At 44.9% G+C, this 23,133-nt stretch overlaps 2 non-coding genes across 2 annotated transcripts; both read left to right on the top strand.

The window, feature by feature from the left end:
- The first annotated feature begins 11,105 nt into the window (after positions 1-11,105).
- On the top strand, positions 11,106-11,224 carry LOC138361682 (5S ribosomal RNA). Its single transcript, XR_011227102.1, has one exon. It is a non-coding gene; the product is annotated as a 5S ribosomal RNA (ribosomal RNA).
- An 8,294-nt stretch (positions 11,225-19,518) lies between these two features.
- LOC138361681 (5S ribosomal RNA) lies at positions 19,519-19,637 on the top strand. The gene has a single exon (XR_011227101.1). It is a non-coding gene; the product is annotated as a 5S ribosomal RNA (ribosomal RNA).
- The last annotated feature ends 3,496 nt before the right edge of the window (positions 19,638-23,133 follow it).

The raw sequence follows: 23,133 nt of genomic DNA, 5'->3' as shown, positions 1-23,133 counted from the left end.
ACCAGTCGGGAGATCCAGACGGCTGTAAGGCTCCTGTTGCCCGGAGAACTGGCCAAGCACGCCGTCTCTGAGGGCACTAAGGCCGTCACCAAGTACACCTCCTCCAAGTAAACGGCTTACTTACTGCCCTGTGGTGGTGGCTTGGCCTCAAACCAACAAACTCGGCTCCATTGGAGCCACACTTTAATTTCTAAAGAGATTGTGAGTGTTAGACACCAATACTATTATAACAAAAACCTCTGTCACTGAAAGCAAATAGCTATAAAATGAGAATATTTATGAAACTGTCTGTGTGTGTTTCTCTCTCTCAGTCTCTGTCTGTCTGTCTGTCTGTCTGTCTGTCTGTCTGTCTGTCTGTCTGTCTGTCTTGTCTGTCTGTCTGTCTGTCTGTCTGTCTGTCTGTCTGTGTCTCTCTCTCTCTCTCTCTCTCTCTCTCTCTCTCTCTCTCTCTCTCTCTCTCTCTCTCTCTCTCTCTCTCTCTCTCTCTCTCTCTCTCTCTCTCTCTCTCTCTCAACACATATAAGCACTCGGTATCTTTTTTCTAGAGATTAGAGATTCATTGTTATGTTCCACATTAGGATTACTATGCAGGCCACCCTCTTAGGTTTGAAAATGTCAAGAAAACGGTTAATTTAAAATGTCATCTCCTAACTTAACAGATTAAGCCAGAGGACCGAAAACAGAATAAAACAGGACTGGACAGTATGTCACTTATACAAGCTGCTTTTATTTCTAGTACAGTATGACAATTTTTATTTTGGGGGGGTGGGGGGGGTGGGTGATCCTTGACAGTGCATAAGAGCGAAAAGCGACGGCGTTTTGTTTGTAAGAGAACAGGTTGTACTACAAATGACTTGATTTATTGATATCACGTGTATGTATGACACCTAAATTAGTGTATTTGTTTATTTATTTATTTATTTATTTATTATATGTGTAGATGAAGGTTAATTCATATGACTGATGCTAGGAATGTCTGAAATCTCCTTAGAAGGATATTTTGGCCCTGAGAAGGGCCGAGTTTGGTGTATACTAGGGTGGTCGATTTAGCTTATGCACGCTCTCCACGGATACGGCGAGCAAGCTGAATGTCCTTTGGCATGATGGTGACACGCTTGGCGTGGATGGCACAGAGGTTAGTGTCCTCGAAGAGACCGACCAGGTAAGCCTCGGATGCCTCCTGTAAAGCCATGACGGCAGACGACTGGAAGCGAAGATCGGTCTTGAAGTCCTGGGCAATCTCGCGCACCAGACGCTGGAAGGGAAGTTTCCTGATGAGCAACTCGGTGCTCTTCTGGTAACGACGGATCTCACGCAGGGCGACCGTTCCGGGCCTGTAACGGTGAGGCTTCTTCACACCCCCTGTGGCAGGAGCAGACTTGCGTGCTGCCTTGGTGGCCAGCTGCTTACGAGGAGCCTTGCCTCCCGTGGACTTGCGAGCAGTCTGCTTGGTGCGAGCCATGGTGAACAACTGTGGTTTGTGATGGCCGGCGCCGAAAAATTTTTGCTTATATACGCCGTCTCGAGGCGCTTGCTCGAGCGCCATTGGCTGCTCGACTCGCCTACGTCACCCCGTTGCCCCTCCCCTCCTTCCTCTGGCTGCAGCCAACAGGCGGCTCACCTCAATCACTATTATCGCTGATTTTGCTCTATTTTTTGGATTTGTGCAAAAGTCATTTCACAGGGACGTGAAACAGACGAGTAGGCAACTGCAGTTTTGAAAGCGTTGTGAGAAAGCCGTGTCTATTCGACCACAAGCGTAAAGTAAGGGCAGGCAGGAGTTGCAATGCTACTAGTACGTCCGCTTGATGGGATATAGTCGGGAAATCGTGCGGGCATTCGTCATTACGTCGTTGGCAACGGAAGCAGCAGCACGTCGCGCTCGCAGTGAGATCTAGGCGATACGCTGTTTGAGCGCCCCCGCACCTGCAACCACCTGCCTCTGCATTATTGCAGTTACATGGGACCACCGTTTTGAGGCATCTAACATCACAACCACCACAGTGATCCAACATGGATTCAACAGCCAGAGATGCAGAGCGCTAGTAGCACCTGTTGCTAACTTGCAAGGTCAGGGCCGCTTGGTCGGCCCAGACGAGCATACTCTCGTGGTAACCCTACCTGGGGCCACATCCTTATCACAGCCATCTTCCATCCAAGGCAACACCCAGGCAAACTGGCACACACCTCTTTTTCAGGCAACGACGGCTCTTCCTCTCGGCGTGTTCACGGTTTATGTTACAGCTCTATCAGTGATATAACGTGCAAAGATACATTACCCTAGTGGGCCAACCCGTACTGCCACCCTGAATAAAACCAGGGACAGCTGGATGGCCTAACTTACGTAATGTGTATTGCCGTATATAGCACTCTTTCTCTCCTCTGCTAAACATTTCTTCCTCTTCAGGCCGGGACCTACCCCCTGTGCGGTGAAAGTGCAGTGGGGTATTCGTCCTTTCCTCCCAGGTGGGGCCACAGCACGTGCTTGCGCCCTGTGTCTCCCTGCCTGGCTTGTTTGCTATGCCGATCCACTGCTAGAACCTCGTGATAGTGCGAGTCAACTAGCAGTGGGGGTTGCCCTTGAGTAACACCTTCAGGACTCACGAATACTTTGTATTTGTGCCGAACCGGGTTCAATTAGCCTGCTAAGAACCCGGAATTACGCCTCTGACAACCGAGCTCCAACCCACAGCTCACGAGCCTAAGATCCACAGCTCCACGGAGATCGCAGCTACCCAGCTGAGTCAACCCACCACCACCTCCTCCACCAGACCACTACCTCACCTAAAATGCACTGCCTTCGCCTCCTCTATGCTCTTGATCCTCCCCTTGACCCTGACGGAATAGGACAGAAAATCTACATGATCACCCAGACTCCTTACACCTCCATCACCCCCATTGACAAAGGAATAAAGCTCTTTCTACCCTCTGAATCTGACCTCTATGCTTGCCTCACCCCCAAAGCCCGAACAGGACTACAGACACTTGGACTCACCCCTGCACTGACACTGGAACAGAAACATAATTGCACTGCTGTTGCCTTCAACGTAGACACCACCCTCCTCTCCACGATTACAACTTTAGACAAACAACGTACTGCCGACATCGGAAAAGCCAACAACATCATCATAGAAGATCTCTTCCACCCACCAAACACAAAGATCCTCAGAATCCGTTGCTCCTCCCCCACTGAAGCTGAATCCCTCCTCACACATGGCTTTAAAGCAGACCACATTTCCATCCCACATTATAACTTCAAGATGAGCACATACCAGTCCATTACACAATGCTTCAGGTGCTATGGATTCAACCATACCACCAGGCAATGCAAGGAAAAGGAACAAGCCTGCTCCTTATGCGCCAACAAAGGTCATTTCTGGAAAGATTGCACAGAAGGAACACGATGCTGTATAAACTGTGGTGAAAACCATCCTGCCACCCACCACAATTGCAAAATCAGGGTGCAACTCATCAAGGCAATGAGGAATAAGACCCAAAACACACTACCCCAATATCATGCCCAGACAGCACGCCAGCTTTATCCCCAAAACCTCACTAACCAGCTTCACCGCCCCAACACACTTCCCCAAAATACTCAAACAATACCCATCAACCCTCAAGGTAGAGGTGCCCTGCTCCCCACCCCCCCAGGTTTCCCACCTCTCCAAACCCACACCACCAGCGGACACCATCTCGCAAACCACCATACTCAGGCCCCCCCTCCCCCCCCTCACCCACCAACAGACGACACCCCGAGAATAGTGGCAGCTATCATAATAGCACAGATATCAGCACAAGGAGACACGAGGAAGGCAATCTCCAACATCCAACAAATCCTACTAGCAAACAACTTCCCTCCAATAGTCATCCCTCCCAGCTTGGCGTCACAACCAGTACAACCCCTAACACCTCCCCCCATCACCCCACAAGCACTTACACCACCACCACCACCACCCCTTATTACTCCCCAGACACCAAACCCAGTATCACCCCCACCCCCTATCACACTCCAGGCATCAAACACAGTGCCACCCCTACCCCTCATCACCTCCCAGACAAAAAACCCAGCACCACCCCCACCCCCTTCCCCACCCCATATCACAACCCAGGCAACAAACCCAGTACAACCCCCACCTCTCATCACCTCCCAGACAAAAAACCCAGCACCCCCACTCTCTTCCCCACCCCCCACCACCCCCCAGGCATCAAACCCAGTACCACCCCTACACTCGCCCCCACCCCTCACCACCTCCCAGACAACAAACCCAACCACCTCCCAGACAACAAACCCAACACCACCCCCTCCCCCCATCACCCCCCAAACACCAAACCCAGAACCATCTACACCCTCCCCTGACACCCAGGCCTCTAACTGCTTCTCACAGACCATGCTCCCCATGACAGCTACCCCTCTTCAGTCAAAAAGATCAAGCTCACCAAAACACAAAACAACTCTTCAAGTGAAAAGAACAAACTCACCTAAACAAAACAAAAAATTTCTGCATGCAAGACGAACAACCCCAATACACAAGAAAACCAACCCATCAATAAAAAGGACATCAGATACCAAGAAACATGTAACCTCCCTCACCTTAGCCCACACGCCCAACACGTCAACTCACCTCACGCCCAACACGCTAGCCAACCTCACGCCCCTAACCCAATACCACACAGGTACAAAGCCCAAAATCCCACAAAATTTGCCCCAAAACGTGTCTTTCTCAGCCAAGAGGACTAACACCTCCCCAGACCACTCCCTCACCCCTACACCAAAACTTCCTAAATTCATACCAGAAACCATGCAAAACGGACGCCATACATATCTCCTACCCAAATCTATAATTACCAAATCTGTCTACACAACGAATCAATCCACAAAGGAGAACCCCTCCGGTTCAAATGCCACAAACACTCCCCCAACAAGTCAATAAATATGAAAATCACACAATTTAACGTTAGAGCATATTACAACATCAGACACCTAATTGCTAACTTTGTGGAGAATGAAAGACCGGATGTGCTGCTACTAAACAGCACATGCGTGACGAACTCTCACAAAATTAGACATTTTGGCTTCACAACATACCAATCTCCTGATGAAGCTTACGAAGGGGTTGCTATTCTAATAAAGAACACCTATAAACATGACCTCCTCACTACCAACTGGCAACACAAACACTTCCTAGCAGTCCGCATTCACACTCAACACGGGCAGATGATCATTGGTACCACATACATTCGTCCAAACTTGGGTCTCCCCCTCCAGGACCTAAACACTCTCTTCAACCACACACACATACCAGTCTTCCTCCTAGCAGACCTAAATGCAAAACACCAAACATTCAACCATCGCCAACACAACATGCACGGTCAACAACTACACCAACTCCACCAAAACAAACACCTCACCTTCCTTGGCCCTGACTTCCAAACAACCTACACACACAATGGAACTGGGAGACCAGATCTAATCCTCACCAACAGAGCAGGCACCCACCTACAACACTACATCACACCCGGACCCCTCACTGGCTCAGATCACATACCCATATCACTCACACTCTCCAGCAACCCCATACTCATCCCAGCCACCCCACAATATGACTATCAAAATGCAGACTGGGAAGCCTTCAAACAACACCTAACTGCCAGCACACAGCCCTACAACTTCCAAGACAAACCACACACAGACATAGATTCCCAAGTCCTCACCATCCAGAATAACATCATACAAGCAGCTGATGCTACCATTCCAAAAACAACCCACAAAACCAGATACTCCTTTTTTCCTTCGATCAGAACAAAAAGGCTACTCTCCTGCTATCACAACAGATTCACCCACAACCTTCACAGATACAATCAAGTAAACACAGACCTCACTATACTCAAAAACCACATACTCAACAGCCTTGACCAAGACCATGCTAACAACTGGGAGAAACTCATACATAAAGCTGAAATACAAAGAAAAACAACTCCACAACAATTCTGGAACTTCATAAAGAGGATCAGAGGAAACTCCTCCTCTTCTGCCTTTACATACATCACTCACAACAATCAAAACTACACCGATCCCTCAGAAGTAATAGGCATATTCAAACAACACTGGCAGGACATCTTCAATCCCCACCCCCCACAACCAACAGCAATACAAAACATAAACAGAGTAGAAACATGGATACGACACAACCCTCATGCCATCACACACTACCCTACCATTGACCTCACGACACTAGACGACTTAGAAAGTGACCTCACAGAATCAATACTACCTGAAGAAGTTAAACTCATGCTCAAGAACACCAGACGTAAAGCCCCAGGAGCCTCTGGCATTGGCCAAGCTCTCCTCAAGCAACTTCCAGACCCCCTAATCCTTGCACTCACAGACGTCTACAACGCCTCACTAGCATCAGGATATTTCCCAAGCCCATTCAAAGAAGCCACAGCAATCCTCATTCCAAAACCCCAAAAATCCCCGACAGACCCTAAGAACTACAGACCGATCAGCTTACTAGAGACATTAGGGAAAGTATACGAAAAACTCATTAATCATAAACTCAGGAATCACCTAGAACACAAAAACATATTGACAGACAAACAATTTGGCTTCAGACAACACCGCTCAACACAAGACGCACTGAACATAATAACAAACTACCTCTCCATAAATAAACACCAGAGGGCCAAGTCGGCCCTCATTGCAAAGGACGTCGAAAAGGCTTTTGACACTGTATGGCACGACGGCCTACGTTACAAACTCTGCACTCTGTTTCAACTATCTGACAACATGCAGAGGCTACTCTGCAGCTTTCTAACAAATAGAAAGATGCAGATCAAATTCCTCAGCAAGCTGTCAGGTTATTTCAACCTAAATGCAGGTGTCCCTCAGGGCTCAGTTCTTTCACCAACCTTATACATACTCTATATAAACGACATCCCTGACCCAATATACTGGACATCAATGACCCTTTGCTACGCTGACGACGTAACCCAACTGATCACAGACTATACGATTAACGCCCTCACACGGAAAGCACAACAAGAAATAGACAAAGTCACCTTATGGGAACACGACTGGCGAATAAAAACAAACCCCAACAAGTCAAAAATTACATACTTTTTCTACAACAAACGACGTAACCCTGACCCAGTAAAACTCTACTCTCAATCACCAGATGCAACCCAGATCCCAAGAGTCAACAAAACCACAGTACTTGGACTCACACTAGACTTCAACCTTCGCTTTCACACACACATAACACCCAAGAAAGCTATAGCCTCAAACGCTCTATCAAAACTCTTACCCACTCAAACATGCCTCCCAAGCCACCAAGCTCTATTTATACAAAACACTTATTCTCCCACTCCTAACATATGCACCGATCCCACTCACACTTGCAGCACCAACAAATAGGAAGAAACTCCAGCGTACCCAGAACAGGGCTCTGAGATGGGTGTTCAATACCCACTGGCAGGACTTCACCACCAGTGAGGCCCTGCATGAGTGGGCGAACATCCCACCTCTGAACATAACCTGGGATACTATGGGGAAGAAACAGATTGACAGAATTCTCACCTATCATGACAACTACGACACGTTCCTCAGAAACGTCCTAAGCAGACCCAGACATACGCACAACCTCTTTAACCTGATCGACGATCCACCTCCTGCTCCGTCCTTTACATAACCCCTCTCCTATAATATCACTACTCAAATAACCAAACTTCCAACTATAGCCTCCTAACTCTTCTCCCCCCTCTTTAGGGGGGGACCAACTAGCTCCCGTTTTCTGGTGCCTTGGGTGGGGCGCGATGCTGATTAGCAGATCTAAGACCACATCTGGAGTGAGCCCCCAGGGCACACCCAGCTGAGGGCTGCTGTCTCCGTGGGTGCTCAGAAAAGACGAAATGTTGTCACAGAGATCCGATTCCTTGCCTTCACTGCCTAGTCTGGTCATAACGATTTCAATGCCATGCAGCTGGGTCTAGCCCTGGCACTTTACCTCATACTGAAAACCCTTCCTCTCACCCCCACTAATTCTTCCCCTATCCCCACTTCCACGCTCACCCATCAGGGTATCTTGACCTATATTTAAATGAATGAATGAATGGCATTCGTCAATTCGATTCACACAACTACAACACCATGACTGGACGCGGCAAGGGAGGCAAGGGACTCGGAAAGGGTGGCGCCAAGCGTCATCGTAAGGTGCTACGTGACAACATCCAGGGCATCACCAAGCCCGCTATTCGTCGCTTAGCTCGTCGTGGCGGCGTCAAGCGTATTTCGGGTCTCATCTACGAAGAGACCCGTGGCGTCCTGAAGGTGTTCCTCGAGAACGTCATCCGTGATGCTGTAACCTACACGGAACACGCCAAGAGGAAGACCGTCACTGCCATGGACGTGGTGTACGCTCTGAAGCGCCAGGGTCGTACCCTCTACGGATTCGGCGGATAAGAGCTTGGCTAATCCATCGATTCCACCCACCACCACCTCAAAACGGGACCTAATTAGGTCCCTATACTTTTTTACTGAAGGGCTTAATAGACGATAACATAAATTGTTTTGATATCAGCTAGCACATTGGGTCTTATGAAATCTATTTTTTATCCTCGCATGCTTAAAGGGACTCTGATTGGGGGGGGGGGGGGGAAGGTTTGTTACGTTATATACTAGCAGAGCAGGATCATTGGTGGGGGGGGGGGGGGGTGTGAGGGGGAGAGAGAGAGAGAGAGATCTTTCCCAACTCTTCCTTTTTACATGAGTGAGCTACCCGTTTTATTCATTTTATCCTTCTCAGAGCTGTTTTGATAGTATCCAAATGATGGTAAATGAAAAGGGAGGACACGAATATCTACCCAGAATTCAGGACTGGCAATCGATATGCATGTTTGAGTGAGAATCTTTTTCTCTCTCAACTTAGGTATACGTTTATGTCGTACCTAAAAGCGAGAACCACACTATTGGGACAAGTATGCAAGGCCCAATTTTCCTAACAAGCACAGTTAATTTTGTTATTTTCGAACATTTCTTTCCAAATTGGTTTATCCAATTAACAGTATTATATTAAGATCATGAATTGCTGGGTTAGGTTAGGTTAGCTTAGCTTAGGTTAGGTTAGGTTAGCTTAGCTTAGCTTGGGTTAGCTTAGGTTAGGTTAGGTTAGCTTAGCTTGGGTTAGCATAGGTTAGGTTAGGTTTGATTACATTTCTATGTTAGATTTAACTCAAATTCAAAACAATTGCCAGTCATTCGGCTTGTTAGTCAACTTGCCTCTAATAGGGGCAATTTGTCTAACAAGACTATTTAGTTTTGTGTGTATATATATATATATATATATATATATATATATATATATATATATATATATATATATATATATATATATATATATATATTATTATTATTATAGCTTCAAGACTCTGAACCAATATAGAAGCATCAAGAGGAAGTGCTTGTGTTATGGGCCAATAGGCCTTCTGCAGTTACTTCCATTCTTATGTTTTTATTCCCATTGGTTCGTGTTTTATCTTGTGTAAATGTCAATCACCTTACCCAAAACTTTGGTACCATATCACCTCACCCATGTATATATATATATATATATATATATATATATATATATATATATATATATATATATATATATATGTATATTATATATATATATATAATATAGATGTATATTATATATATATATATATATATATATATATATATATATATATATATATATATATATATATATATATATATATATATATAATATAGATGTATATTATATATATATATATATATATATATATATATATATATATATATATATATATATATATATATATATATATATATATATAATATACAGAGTAAATCTACCCCAAAAGTAATGATTTATTTGTCTACAAAACTAAACTCTTTTTTGGAATCATATGAGGCCCCTCCACTGAGGGGGGAGGCCTGGATGTTTATTGTCATGTGTATTCATGCTGCTTGCATGTCGTCGTTTATTTTGCCTTTGTTGTTTTTTTGACAGCTTTCTTTGCCTTGGGTGGTTTGGGAGATTTTGAAGCTCTCTTTATTTTGGGCTTTTTGTTCCCAACAACAAGCTGCTGCTGCTGCTGCTGCTTCTTTTTCAAGGCTGTAGGTGGTTTGTTGCTTGTGGCGGCTTTCTTGGGAGTTACCACGGCCTTCTTTGCTGCTGTAGATGGTTTCTTGGTTGTGGTGGCTTTCTTGGGAGTTAGAACGGCCCTCTTCTCTGCTACGGCCAGCTTGAATGATCCACTAGCTCCACTTCCCTTGGTCTGAACAAGAATGCCGTCAGCCACTGCTTTCTTGAGAAATCTTCGGATGTAAATGGCGATCTTGGCAGCCTCGACTTTGTTGTTGGCAACAACGTACTTCTTGATTGCTTGTAGAGACGAGCCCTTACGGTCTTTGAGTGCTGCGACCGCGGCTAGAACCATTTGACTAGTTTTCGGGTGAGCAACCTGGACGCGAGGTTTCCTGGTGGTGGCCACCACAGCAGCAGCAGCCGCAGCCTTCTTGGTAGGCTTTGCTTCTACCATGATGATGATGAACCAACCAAGGTGATGAGAGACGCTCAGACAGTCACGGGGGAATGATGCTGCCGCCGCTTGAGCCGAACCTATTTATGTGCCGGCACGGTACAGAAGCTGCAACCTGGCAACTCGTCCACCAATCACGACGGTTGGTTTTACGGCTCCGAAACCTGGATCCCATATCTTCTCTAAAATAGAAGCATTTGTTCATGTTCTTTGTAAAAGTATCATAAAGCAGGACAGATGAGACAAATATCATAAAAACTGAAGAGCAGATGAGCACACACATGTTTGTATTACAAAAGAAAATCCACAAATTCATTAGAAATTGGCAGGGCAGGCTGAGGAAGTAGGTAGATGTAAAATGTCTGTAAATGGCGAAAGAACATAAACCCAAGACTGAATAAACGATGTTAAATATCCATGCCAAGGAGACAAAAATATGTTAGGATACAATTACCATTAAGACACCACAAGCAGGTCCGTATCCTGCCGCGATGACTTAAAAGAGTTGGTTATTAGCCACAATGTGTAGGCAGTCTCATGCCAACGGCCATACCACGTTGAGAACACCGCTTCTCGTCCGATCAGCGAAGTTAAGCAACGTTGGGTTTGGTTAGTACTTGGATGGGTGACCGCCTGGGAACACCAAATGCTGTTGGCAATAATGTTTTTTGTTTTGTTTTGTTTTGTTTCGTTTGTTTTTGTTTGAATGGCTGGCTCCACGGGAAATTCACGGAGTTGTGTGGAATAAGGCCTGGTAAAATGAATTAATATGTATGTCATGTTTAAAACAAACTCGCTTAATATAGATATTGTGTGAGGCTTTATACAAAAACAAACAACCAAAACAAAACATGTTGTATATATATATATATATATAGCTTAATCCGGGTTTGAACTCGCAACTCCAAGAATACGCATCACTTATATACACTTTACCACTGGACCACTGCTGCAGGACACTAGCTTGATGCTGAGGTATCAATTTAATGACGTAAATGCCATTTCCACAAATAAATGATAATTAAAAAGTATTTGTATGTACAAATCTTTTCTGTTTAAAAGGCTACAATATCAGTTACTGATATAATTTGTGTTAATGTTTCTATACCCACAAGAAGGCATATTTTTGCTTATATGTAAAGGGTACGGAGAAGGAATCCACAGACCATCATTCCCCTCCCCTTCCCTCCCCCCCCCCCCCCCCCCCCCCCCCACCCCCAACTCCCACCTACTACCACCACCACCACCACCACCACCACCAATCACCACCAATCACCACCAATCACCACCACCAATCACCACCACCACATCTAACCGAAAACCCCCTAACACATCAACCCTCCCCCCAATCAACAGGCGAAATAATAACCCTCAAATGCCTGCCTGCCTGCCTGCCTGCAAGCCAATACTAACGGTCTTCTCAGAAAGAAAATCTCTTTGTATCTGTATTACTTGATGAAATGTATGATTCTAATAATGAAAATAAATTTTGATGTCGGTTGTATGAGCATAATGACCAATATGCACATGATATGAATGAATTAAATAGTGTAGTTTTAAGTAATTAGGTTGTAGACACATTAAGCGGATATGATATTTGACGCGTCCAGAACTGGTGATTTTTGGTTTAGTTTTAAATGCACCACCACCACCACCACCACCACCACCATTGCTTCCCCAGAGCCTAATTAAGGACCGGTAAAAGGAGTCAATATGTATGTCATCTATAAAACCAAAGAATGAATAAAAAAACACACACAAACCTACATAATAGTATTAGGAAGATTGTATGGCAAAAAAAAAAAAGTATTATTCCCATTGGGTCGTTTGAACTCGCGACTTCCAAAACACCAGCCACACACCTTACAACCCAGCCACCATAGAGTTGGTATAATTGTGCAACTTTAGTTATAAAAGTAAAGTTTTCTCACATTGTATTGATAACTTAAAGGATTTTTTTTTTTTTTTGCATGTACAAATCTTATTGTCTGTTCTATGAAAAGGCTTGATGTAAATTATGTATTTTTTGAATGATTGAATTGTAGGCACATTAAGCGGATTCGATATTTGATATATCCAGAAAAGGCGATTTATGTTCAGTTTTAAAATGCATCACCGTTAACGCTAAAGGACTGGTAAAATGACTCGATGTTTGTCATTTTTAAAATAAACACTAAAACAAGGCCCTTAACATATATAATGTTTGAATATAAATTGAATGCATATAAATACAAAGTGGGAGTGGCTGGCTGGCTGGCTGGCTGGCTGGCTGGCTGGCTGGCTGGCTGGCTGGCTGGCTGGCTGGCTGGCTGGCTGGCTGGCTGGCTGCCTGCCTGCCTGCCTGCCTGCCTGCCTGCCTGCCTGCCTGCCTGCCTGCCTGGCTGCCTGGCTGCCTGCCTGCCTGCCTGCCTGCCTGCCTGCCTGCCTGCCTGCCTGCCTGCCTGCCTGCCTGCCTGCCTGCCTGCCTGTCTGGCTGCCTGGCTGCCTGGCTGCCTGCCTGCCTGCCTGCCTGCCTTGCCTTGCCTTGCCTTGCCTTGCCTTGCCTTGCCTTGCCTTGCCTTGCCTTGCCCTGCCCTGCCTTGGCTGCAGCTGGCTGGCTGGCTGGCTGGCTGGCTGGCCGTAAATCAACTCTTAACAACACCACACCACACCACACCATCACTCATCACCCATCACCCACCACCGGCCCCAGTCTCCCAGCCTCTCTTATATACCCGAGCAGGCCCTTTAAATTATTTGAATTGTTGCACTTCGGCCAATGGCAGGCACGATCGCTGCTGCTCAAACATATTCTGGTTCACAAGTATTAATATATATATATATATATATATATATATATATATATATATATATATATATATATATATATATATATATATATATATATATATATATATATATATATATATATATATATATATATATATATATATATATATATATATATATATATTCATGAAACACATTAAAACCTTGATCATTTATTCATTCATTACGTCTAGTGAAGAATTGCTTTTGTTCATTTGTATGATTAAAAATGGATAGAATATGAATTCCTCGCTTAAAGTAAAATATAAAATATATATTGGATTTATATGATTGGTTAATATTCCAAGTGATGCTGAATATCCCCTATAATTTTGTTTTGTTTGTTTGTTATGTACACATTCCAAATGAAATCAATATAAATGTTATTATTAATGTTTGAAAGTTGATTGTCTACTTGAATCTCTCTATTAAAGTGTGTGTGGCTCCGGATGGAGCCTGGTTATGGTATTTGTCGCGGTGGGTGGCAGAAGTGCTTACTTCTTCTCTGTCTTCTTTGGCAAAAGAACTGCCTGAATGTTTGGAAGAACACCTCCCTGTGCAATGGTTACGCCAGACAGAAGTTTGTTGAGTTCTTCGTCGTTGCGGATGGCCAACTGCAAGTGACGTGGGATGATACGGGTCTTCTTGTTGTCACGTGCGGCGTTACCGGCGAGCTCGAGAACTTCGGCAGCGAGGTATTCCATGACGGCTGCCAGGTAGACAGGAGCGCCAGCACCGACGCGTTCGGCGTAGTTGCCCTTACGCAGCAGACGGTGAATTCTGCCCACGGGGAACTGAAGTCCGGCCCTGCTGGAGCGAGACTTTGACTTGCCCTTCACTTTGCCTCCCTTGCCGCGTCCTGACATTGCTGCTGCTGTTGTGGGTTTGTGGTGTTTTAATGCCGGCCCGCAGATCGAGCTTCGTGTTATATACCCCGCTCAGGATCAAGGGAGTCCGCCACTGACCAATCAGCGCGCTCCGCCACGCGACCCGCTCTGAGCTGAGTCGCGAGCGGGATATAAAAGGAAAGCTCGACTCGCGCAAAAGTTCATTATTGTATCGCAACGCCAGCCAGCACGAGCATCATCATGCCACCCAAGGCATCTGGAAAGGCTGCCAAGAAGGCCGGAAAGGCCCAGAAGGCCATTGCCAAGGGCGATAAGAAAAAGAAGCGCAGGAGGAAGGAGAGCTACAGCATCTACATCTACAAAGTGCTGAAGCAGGTCCACCCCGACACTGGTATCTCTTCCAAAGCCATGTCGATCATGAACTCGTTCGTGAACGACATCTTCGAGCGCATCGCCGCCGAGGCTTCTCGCCTGGCCCACTACAACAAGCGTTCCACCATTACCAGTCGGGAGATCCAGACGGCTGTAAGGCTCCTGTTGCCCGGAGAACTGGCCAAGCACGCCGTCTCTGAGGGCACTAAGGCCGTCACCAAGTACACCTCCTCCAAGTAAACGGCTTACTTACTGCCCTGTGGTGGTGGCTTGGCCTCAAACCAACAAACTCGGCTCCATTGGAGCCACACTTTAATTTCTAAAGAGATTGTGAGTGTTAGACACCAATACTATTATAACAAAAACCTCTGTCACTGAAAGCAAATAGCTATAAAATGAGAATATTTATGAAACTGTCTGTGTGTGTTTCTCTCTCTCAGTCTCTGTCTGTCTGTCTGTCTGTCTGTCTGTCTGTCTGTCTGTCTGTCTGTCTGTCTTGTCTGTCTGTCTGTCTGTCTGTCTGTCTGTCTGTCTGTGTCTCTCTCTCTCTCTCTCTCTCTCTCTCTCTCTCTCTCTCTCTCTCTCTCTCTCTCTCTCTCTCTCTCTCTCTCTCTCTCTCTCTCTCTCTCTCTCAACACATATAAGCACTCGGTATCTTTTTTCTAGAGATTAGAGATTCATTGTTATGTTCCACATTAGGATTACTATGCAGGCCACCCTCTTAGGTTTGAAAATGTCAAGAAAACGGTTAATTTAAAATGTCATCTCCTAACTTAACAGATTAAGCCAGAGGACCGAAAACAGAATAAAACAGGACTGGACAGTATGTCACTTATACAAGCTGCTTTTATTTCTAGTACAGTATGACAATTTTTATTTTGGGGGGGTGGGGGGGGTGGGTGATCCTTGACAGTGCATAAGAGCGAAAAGCGACGGCGTTTTGTTTGTAAGAGAACAGGTTGTACTACAAATGACTTGATTTATTGATATCACGTGTATGTATGACACCTAAATTAGTGTATTTGTTTATTTATTTATTTATTTATTTATTATATGTGTAGATGAAGGTTAATTCATATGACTGATGCTAGGAATGTCTGAAATCTCCTTAGAAGGATATTTTGGCCCTGAGAAGGGCCGAGTTTGGTGTATACTAGGGTGGTCGATTTAGCTTATGCACGCTCTCCACGGATACGGCGAGCAAGCTGAATGTCCTTTGGCATGATGGTGACACGCTTGGCGTGGATGGCACAGAGGTTAGTGTCCTCGAAGAGACCGACCAGGTAAGCCTCGGATGCCTCCTGTAAAGCCATGACGGCAGACGACTGGAAGCGAAGATCGGTCTTGAAGTCCTGGGCAATCTCGCGCACCAGACGCTGGAAGGGAAGTTTCCTGATGAGCAACTCGGTGCTCTTCTGGTAACGACGGATCTCACGCAGGGCGACCGTTCCGGGCCTGTAACGGTGAGGCTTCTTCACACCCCCTGTGGCAGGAGCAGACTTGCGTGCTGCCTTGGTGGCCAGCTGCTTACGAGGAGCCTTGCCTCCCGTGGACTTGCGAGCAGTCTGCTTGGTGCGAGCCATGGTGAACAACTGTGGTTTGTGATGGCCGGCGCCGAAAAATTTTTGCTTATATACGCCGTCTCGAGGCGCTTGCTCGAGCGCCATTGGCTGCTCGACTCGCCTACGTCACCCCGTTGCCCCTCCCCTCCTTCCTCTGGCTGCAGCCAACAGGCGGCTCACCTCAATCACTATTATCGCTGATTTTGCTCTATTTTTTGGATTTGTGCAAAAGTCATTTCACAGGGACGTGAAACAGACGAGTAGGCAACTGCAGTTTTGAAAGCGTTGTGAGAAAGCCGTGTCTATTCGACCACAAGCGTAAAGTAAGGGCAGGCAGGAGTTGCAATGCTACTAGTACGTCCGCTTGATGGGATATAGTCGGGAAATCGTGCGGGCATTCGTCAATTCGATTCACACAACTACAACACCATGACTGGACGCGGCAAGGGAGGCAAGGGACTCGGAAAGGGTGGCGCCAAGCGTCATCGTAAGGTGCTACGTGACAACATCCAGGGCATCACCAAGCCCGCTATTCGTCGCTTAGCTCGTCGTGGCGGCGTCAAGCGTATTTCGGGTCTCATCTACGAAGAGACCCGTGGCGTCCTGAAGGTGTTCCTCGAGAACGTCATCCGTGATGCTGTAACCTACACGGAACACGCCAAGAGGAAGACCGTCACTGCCATGGACGTGGTGTACGCTCTGAAGCGCCAGGGTCGTACCCTCTACGGATTCGGCGGATAAGAGCTTGGCTAATCCATCGATTCCACCCACCACCACCTCAAAACGGGACCTAATTAGGTCCCTATACTTTTTTACTGAAGGGCTTAATAGACGATAACATAAATTGTTTTGATATCAGCTAGCACATTGGGTCTTATGAAATCTATTTTTTATCCTCGCATGCTTAAAGGGACTCTGATTGGGGGGGGGGGGGGGGGAAGGTTTGTTACGTTATATACTAGCAGAGCAGGATCATTGGTGGGGGGGGGGGGGGGGGTGTGAGGGGGAGAGAGAGAGAGAGAGATCTTTCCCAACTCTTCCTTTTTACATGAGTGAGCTACCCGTTTTATTCATTTTATCCTTCTCAGAGCTGTTTTGATAGTATCCAAATGATGGTAAATGAAAAGGGAGGACACGAATATCTACCCAGAATTCAGGACTGGCAATCGATATGCATGTTTGAGTGAGAATCTTTTTCTCTCTCAACTTAGGTATACGTTTATGTCGTACCTAAAAGCGAGAACCACACTATTGGGACAAGTATGCAAGGCCCAATTTTCCTAACAAGCACAGTTAATTTTGTTATTTTCGAACATTTCTTTCCAAATTGGTTTATCCAATTAACAGTATTATATTAAGATCATGAATTGCTGGGTTAGGTTAGGTTAGCTTAGCTTAGGTTAGGTTAGGTTAGCTTAGCTTAGCTTGGGTTAGCTTAGGTTAGGTTAGGTTAGCTTAGCTTGGGTTAGCATAGGTTAGGTTAGGTTTGATTACATTTCTATGTTAGATTTAACTCAAATTCAAAACAATTGCCAGTCATTCGGCTTGTTAGTCAACTTGCCTCTAATAGGGGCAATTTGTCTAACAAGACTATTTAGTTTTGTGTGTATATATATATATATATATATATATATATATATATATATATATATATATATATATATATATATATATATATATATATATATATTATTATTATTATAGCTTCAAGACTCTGAACCAATATAGAAGCATCAAGAGGAAGTGCTTGTGTTATGGGCCAATAGGCCTTCTGCAGTTACTTCCATTCTTATGTTTTTATTCCCATTGGTTCGTGTTTTATCTTGTGTAAATGTCAATCACCTTACCCAAAACTTTGGTACCATATCACCTCACCCATGTATATATATATATATATATATATATATATATATATATATATATATATATATGTATATTATATATATATATATAATATAGATGTATATTATATATATATATATATATATATATATATATATATATATATATATATATATATATATATATATATAATATAGATGTATATTATATATATATATATATATATATATATATATATATATATATATATATATATATATATATATATATATAATATACAGAGTAAATCTACCCCAAAAGTAATGATTTATTTGTCTACAAAACTAAACTCTTTTTTGGAATCATATGAGGCCCCTCCACTGAGGGGGGAGGCCTGGATGTTTATTGTCATGTGTATTCATGCTGCTTGCATGTCGTCGTTTATTTTGCCTTTGTTGTTTTTTTGACAGCTTTCTTTGCCTTGGGTGGTTTGGGAGATTTTGAAGCTCTCTTTATTTTGGGCTTTTTGTTCCCAACAACAAGCTGCTGCTGCTGCTGCTGCTTCTTTTTCAAGGCTGTAGGTGGTTTGTTGCTTGTGGCGGCTTTCTTGGGAGTTACCACGGCCTTCTTTGCTGCTGTAGATGGTTTCTTGGTTGTGGTGGCTTTCTTGGGAGTTAGAACGGCCCTCTTCTCTGCTACGGCCAGCTTGAATGATCCACTAGCTCCACTTCCCTTGGTCTGAACAAGAATGCCGTCAGCCACTGCTTTCTTGAGAAATCTTCGGATGTAAATGGCGATCTTGGCAGCCTCGACTTTGTTGTTGGCAACAACGTACTTCTTGATTGCTTGTAGAGACGAGCCCTTACGGTCTTTGAGTGCTGCGACCGCGGCTAGAACCATTTGACTAGTTTTCGGGTGAGCAACCTGGACGCGAGGTTTCCTGGTGGTGGCCACCACAGCAGCAGCAGCCGCAGCCTTCTTGGTAGGCTTTGCTTCTACCATGATGATGATGAACCAACCAAGGTGATGAGAGACGCTCAGACAGTCACGGGGGAATGATGCTGCCGCCGCTTGAGCCGAACCTATTTATGTGCCGGCACGGTACAGAAGCTGCAACCTGGCAACTCGTCCACCAATCACGACGGTTGGTTTTACGGCTCCGAAACCTGGATCCCATATCTTCTCTAAAATAGAAGCATTTGTTCATGTTCTTTGTAAAAGTATCATAAAGCAGGACAGATGAGACAAATATCATAAAAACTGAAGAGCAGATGAGCACACACATGTTTGTATTACAAAAGAAAATCCACAAATTCATTAGAAATTGGCAGGGCAGGCTGAGGAAGTAGGTAGATGTAAAATGTCTGTAAATGGCGAAAGAACATAAACCCAAGACTGAATAAACGATGTTAAATATCCATGCCAAGGAGACAAAAATATGTTAGGATACAATTACCATTAAGACACCACAAGCAGGTCCGTATCCTGCCGCGATGACTTAAAAGAGTTGGTTATTAGCCACAATGTGTAGGCAGTCTCATGCCAACGGCCATACCACGTTGAGAACACCGCTTCTCGTCCGATCAGCGAAGTTAAGCAACGTTGGGTTTGGTTAGTACTTGGATGGGTGACCGCCTGGGAACACCAAATGCTGTTGGCAATAATGTTTTTTGTTTTGTTTTGTTTTGTTTCGTTTGTTTTTGTTTGAATGGCTGGCTCCACGGGAAATTCACGGAGTTGTGTGGAATAAGGCCTGGTAAAATGAATTAATATGTATGTCATGTTTAAAACAAACTCGCTTAATATAGATATTGTGTGAGGCTTTATACAAAAACAAACAACCAAAACAAAACATGTTGTATATATATATATATATATAGCTTAATCCGGGTTTGAACTCGCAACTCCAAGAATACGCATCACTTATATACACTTTACCACTGGACCACTGCTGCAGGACACTAGCTTGATGCTGAGGTATCAATTTAATGACGTAAATGCCATTTCCACAAATAAATGATAATTAAAAAGTATTTGTATGTACAAATCTTTTCTGTTTAAAAGGCTACAATATCAGTTACTGATATAATTTGTGTTAATGTTTCTATACCCACAAGAAGGCATATTTTTGCTTATATGTAAAGGGTACGGAGAAGGAATCCACAGACCATCATTCCCCTCCCCTTCCCTCCCCCCCCCCCCCCCCCCCACCCCCAACTCCCACCTACTACCACCACCACCACCACCACCACCACCAATCACCACCAATCACCACCAATCACCACCACCAATCACCACCACCACATCTAACCGAAAACCCCCTAACACATCAACCCTCCCCCCAATCAACAGGCGAAATAATAACCCTCAAATGCCTGCCTGCCTGCCTGCCTGCAAGCCAATACTAACGGTCTTCTCAGAAAGAAAATCTCTTTGTATCTGTATTACTTGATGAAATGTATGATTCTAATAATGAAAATAAATTTTGATGTCGGTTGTATGAGCATAATGACCAATATGCACATGATATGAATGAATTAAATAGTGTAGTTTTAAGTAATTAGGTTGTAGACACATTAAGCGGATATGATATTTGACGCGTCCAGAACTGGTGATTTTTGGTTTAGTTTTAAATGCACCACCACCACCACCACCACCACCACCATTGCTTCCCCAGAGCCTAATTAAGGACCGGTAAAAGGAGTCAATATGTATGTCATCTATAAAACCAAAGAATGAATAAAAAAACACACACAAACCTACATAATAGTATTAGGAAGATTGTATGGCAAAAAAAAAAAAGTATTATTCCCATTGGGTCGTTTGAACTCGCGACTTCCAAAACACCAGCCACACACCTTACAACCCAGCCACCATAGAGTTGGTATAATTGTGCAACTTTAGTTATAAAAGTAAAGTTTTCTCACATTGTATTGATAACTTAAAGGATTTTTTTTTTTTTTTGCATGTACAAATCTTATTGTCTGTTCTATGAAAAGGCTTGATGTAAATTATGTATTTTTTGAATGATTGAATTGTAGGCACATTAAGCGGATTCGATATTTGATATATCCAGAAAAGGCGATTTATGTTCAGTTTTAAAATGCATCACCGTTAACGCTAAAGGACTGGTAAAATGACTCGATGTTTGTCATTTTTAAAATAAACACTAAAACAAGGCCCTTAACATATATAATGTTTGAATATAAATTGAATGCATATAAATACAAAGTGGGAGTGGCTGGCTGGCTGGCTGGCTGGCTGGCTGGCTGGCTGGCTGGCTGGCTGGCTGGCTGGCTGGCTGGCTGCCTGCCTGCCTGCCTGCCTGCCTGCCTGCCTGCCTGCCTGCCTGCCTGCCTGGCTGCCTGGCTGCCTGCCTGCCTGCCTGCCTGCCTGCCTGCCTGCCTGCCTGCCTGCCTGCCTGCCTGCCTGCCTGCCTGCCTGCCTGCCTGTCTGGCTGCCTGGCTGCCTGGCTGCCTGCCTGCCTGCCTGCCTGCCTTGCCTTGCCTTGCCTTGCCTTGCCTTGCCTTGCCTTGCCTTGCCTTGCCTTGCCTTGCCCTGCCCTGCCTTGGCTGCAGCTGGCTGGCTGGCTGGCTGGCTGGCTGGCCGTAAATCAACTCTTAACAACACCACACCACACCACACCATCACTCATCACCCATCACCCACCACCGGCCCCAGTCTCCCAGCCTCTCTTATATACCCGAGCAGGCCCTTTAAATTATTTGAATTGTTGCACTTCGGCCAATGGCAGGCACGATCGCTGCTGCTCAAACATATTCTGGTTCACAAGTATTAATATATATATATATATATATATATATATATATATATATATATATATATATATATATATATATATATATATATATATATATATATATTCATGAAACACATTAAAACCTTGATCATTTATTCATTCATTACGTCTAGTGAAGAATTGCTTTTGTTCATTTGTATGATTAAAAATGGATAGAATATGAATTCCTCGCTTAAAGTAAAATATAAAATATATATTGGATTTATATGATTGGTTAATATTCCAAGTGATGCTGAATATCCCCTATAATTTTGTTTTGTTTGTTTGTTATGTACACATTCCAAATGAAATCAATATAAATGTTATTATTAATGTTTGAAAGTTGATTGTCTACTTGAATCTCTCTATTAAAGTGTGTGTGGCTCCGGATGGAGCCTGGTTATGGTATTTGTCGCGGTGGGTGGCAGAAGTGCTTACTTCTTCTCTGTCTTCTTTGGCAAAAGAACTGCCTGAATGTTTGGAAGAACACCTCCCTGTGCAATGGTTACGCCAGACAGAAGTTTGTTGAGTTCTTCGTCGTTGCGGATGGCCAACTGCAAGTGACGTGGGATGATACGGGTCTTCTTGTTGTCACGTGCGGCGTTACCGGCGAGCTCGAGAACTTCGGCAGCGAGGTATTCCATGACGGCTGCCAGGTAGACAGGAGCGCCAGCACCGACGCGTTCGGCGTAGTTGCCCTTACGCAGCAGACGGTGAATTCTGCCCACGGGGAACTGAAGTCCGGCCCTGCTGGAGCGAGACTTTGACTTGCCCTTCACTTTGCCTCCCTTGCCGCGTCCTGACATTGCTGCTGCTGTTGTGGGTTTGTGGTGTTTTAATGCCGGCCCGCAGATCGAGCTTCGTGTTATATACCCCGCTCAGGATCAAGGGAGTCCGCCACTGACCAATCAGCGCGCTCCGCCACGCGACCCGCTCTGAGCTGAGTCGCGAGCGGGATATAAAAGGAAAGCTCGACTCGCGCAAAAGTTCATTATTGTATCGCAACGCCAGCCAGCACGAGCATCATCATGCCACCCAAGGCATCTGGAAAGGCTGCCAAGAAGGCCGGAAAGGCCCAGAAGGCCATTGCCAAGGGCGATAAGAAAAAGAAGCGCAGGAGGAAGGAGAGCTACAGCATCTACATCTACAAAGTGCTGAAGCAGGTCCACCCCGACACTGGTATCTCTTCCAAAGCCATGTCGATCATGAACTCGTTCGTGAACGACATCTTCGAGCGCATCGCCGCCGAGGCTTCTCGCCTGGCCCACTACAACAAGCGTTCCACCATTACCAGTCGGGAGATCCAGACGGCTGTAAGGCTCCTGTTGCCCGGAGAACTGGCCAAGCACGCCGTCTC

The sequence above is a fragment of the Procambarus clarkii genome, unplaced genomic scaffold (assembly GCF_040958095.1).
Source record: "Procambarus clarkii isolate CNS0578487 unplaced genomic scaffold, FALCON_Pclarkii_2.0 HiC_scaffold_605, whole genome shotgun sequence".
Classification (NCBI taxonomy): Eukaryota; Metazoa; Arthropoda; class Malacostraca; order Decapoda; family Cambaridae; genus Procambarus; species Procambarus clarkii.
Note: the sequence above shows the minus strand (reverse complement) of the source record. Positions and strands in the feature narration are given on the sequence as shown.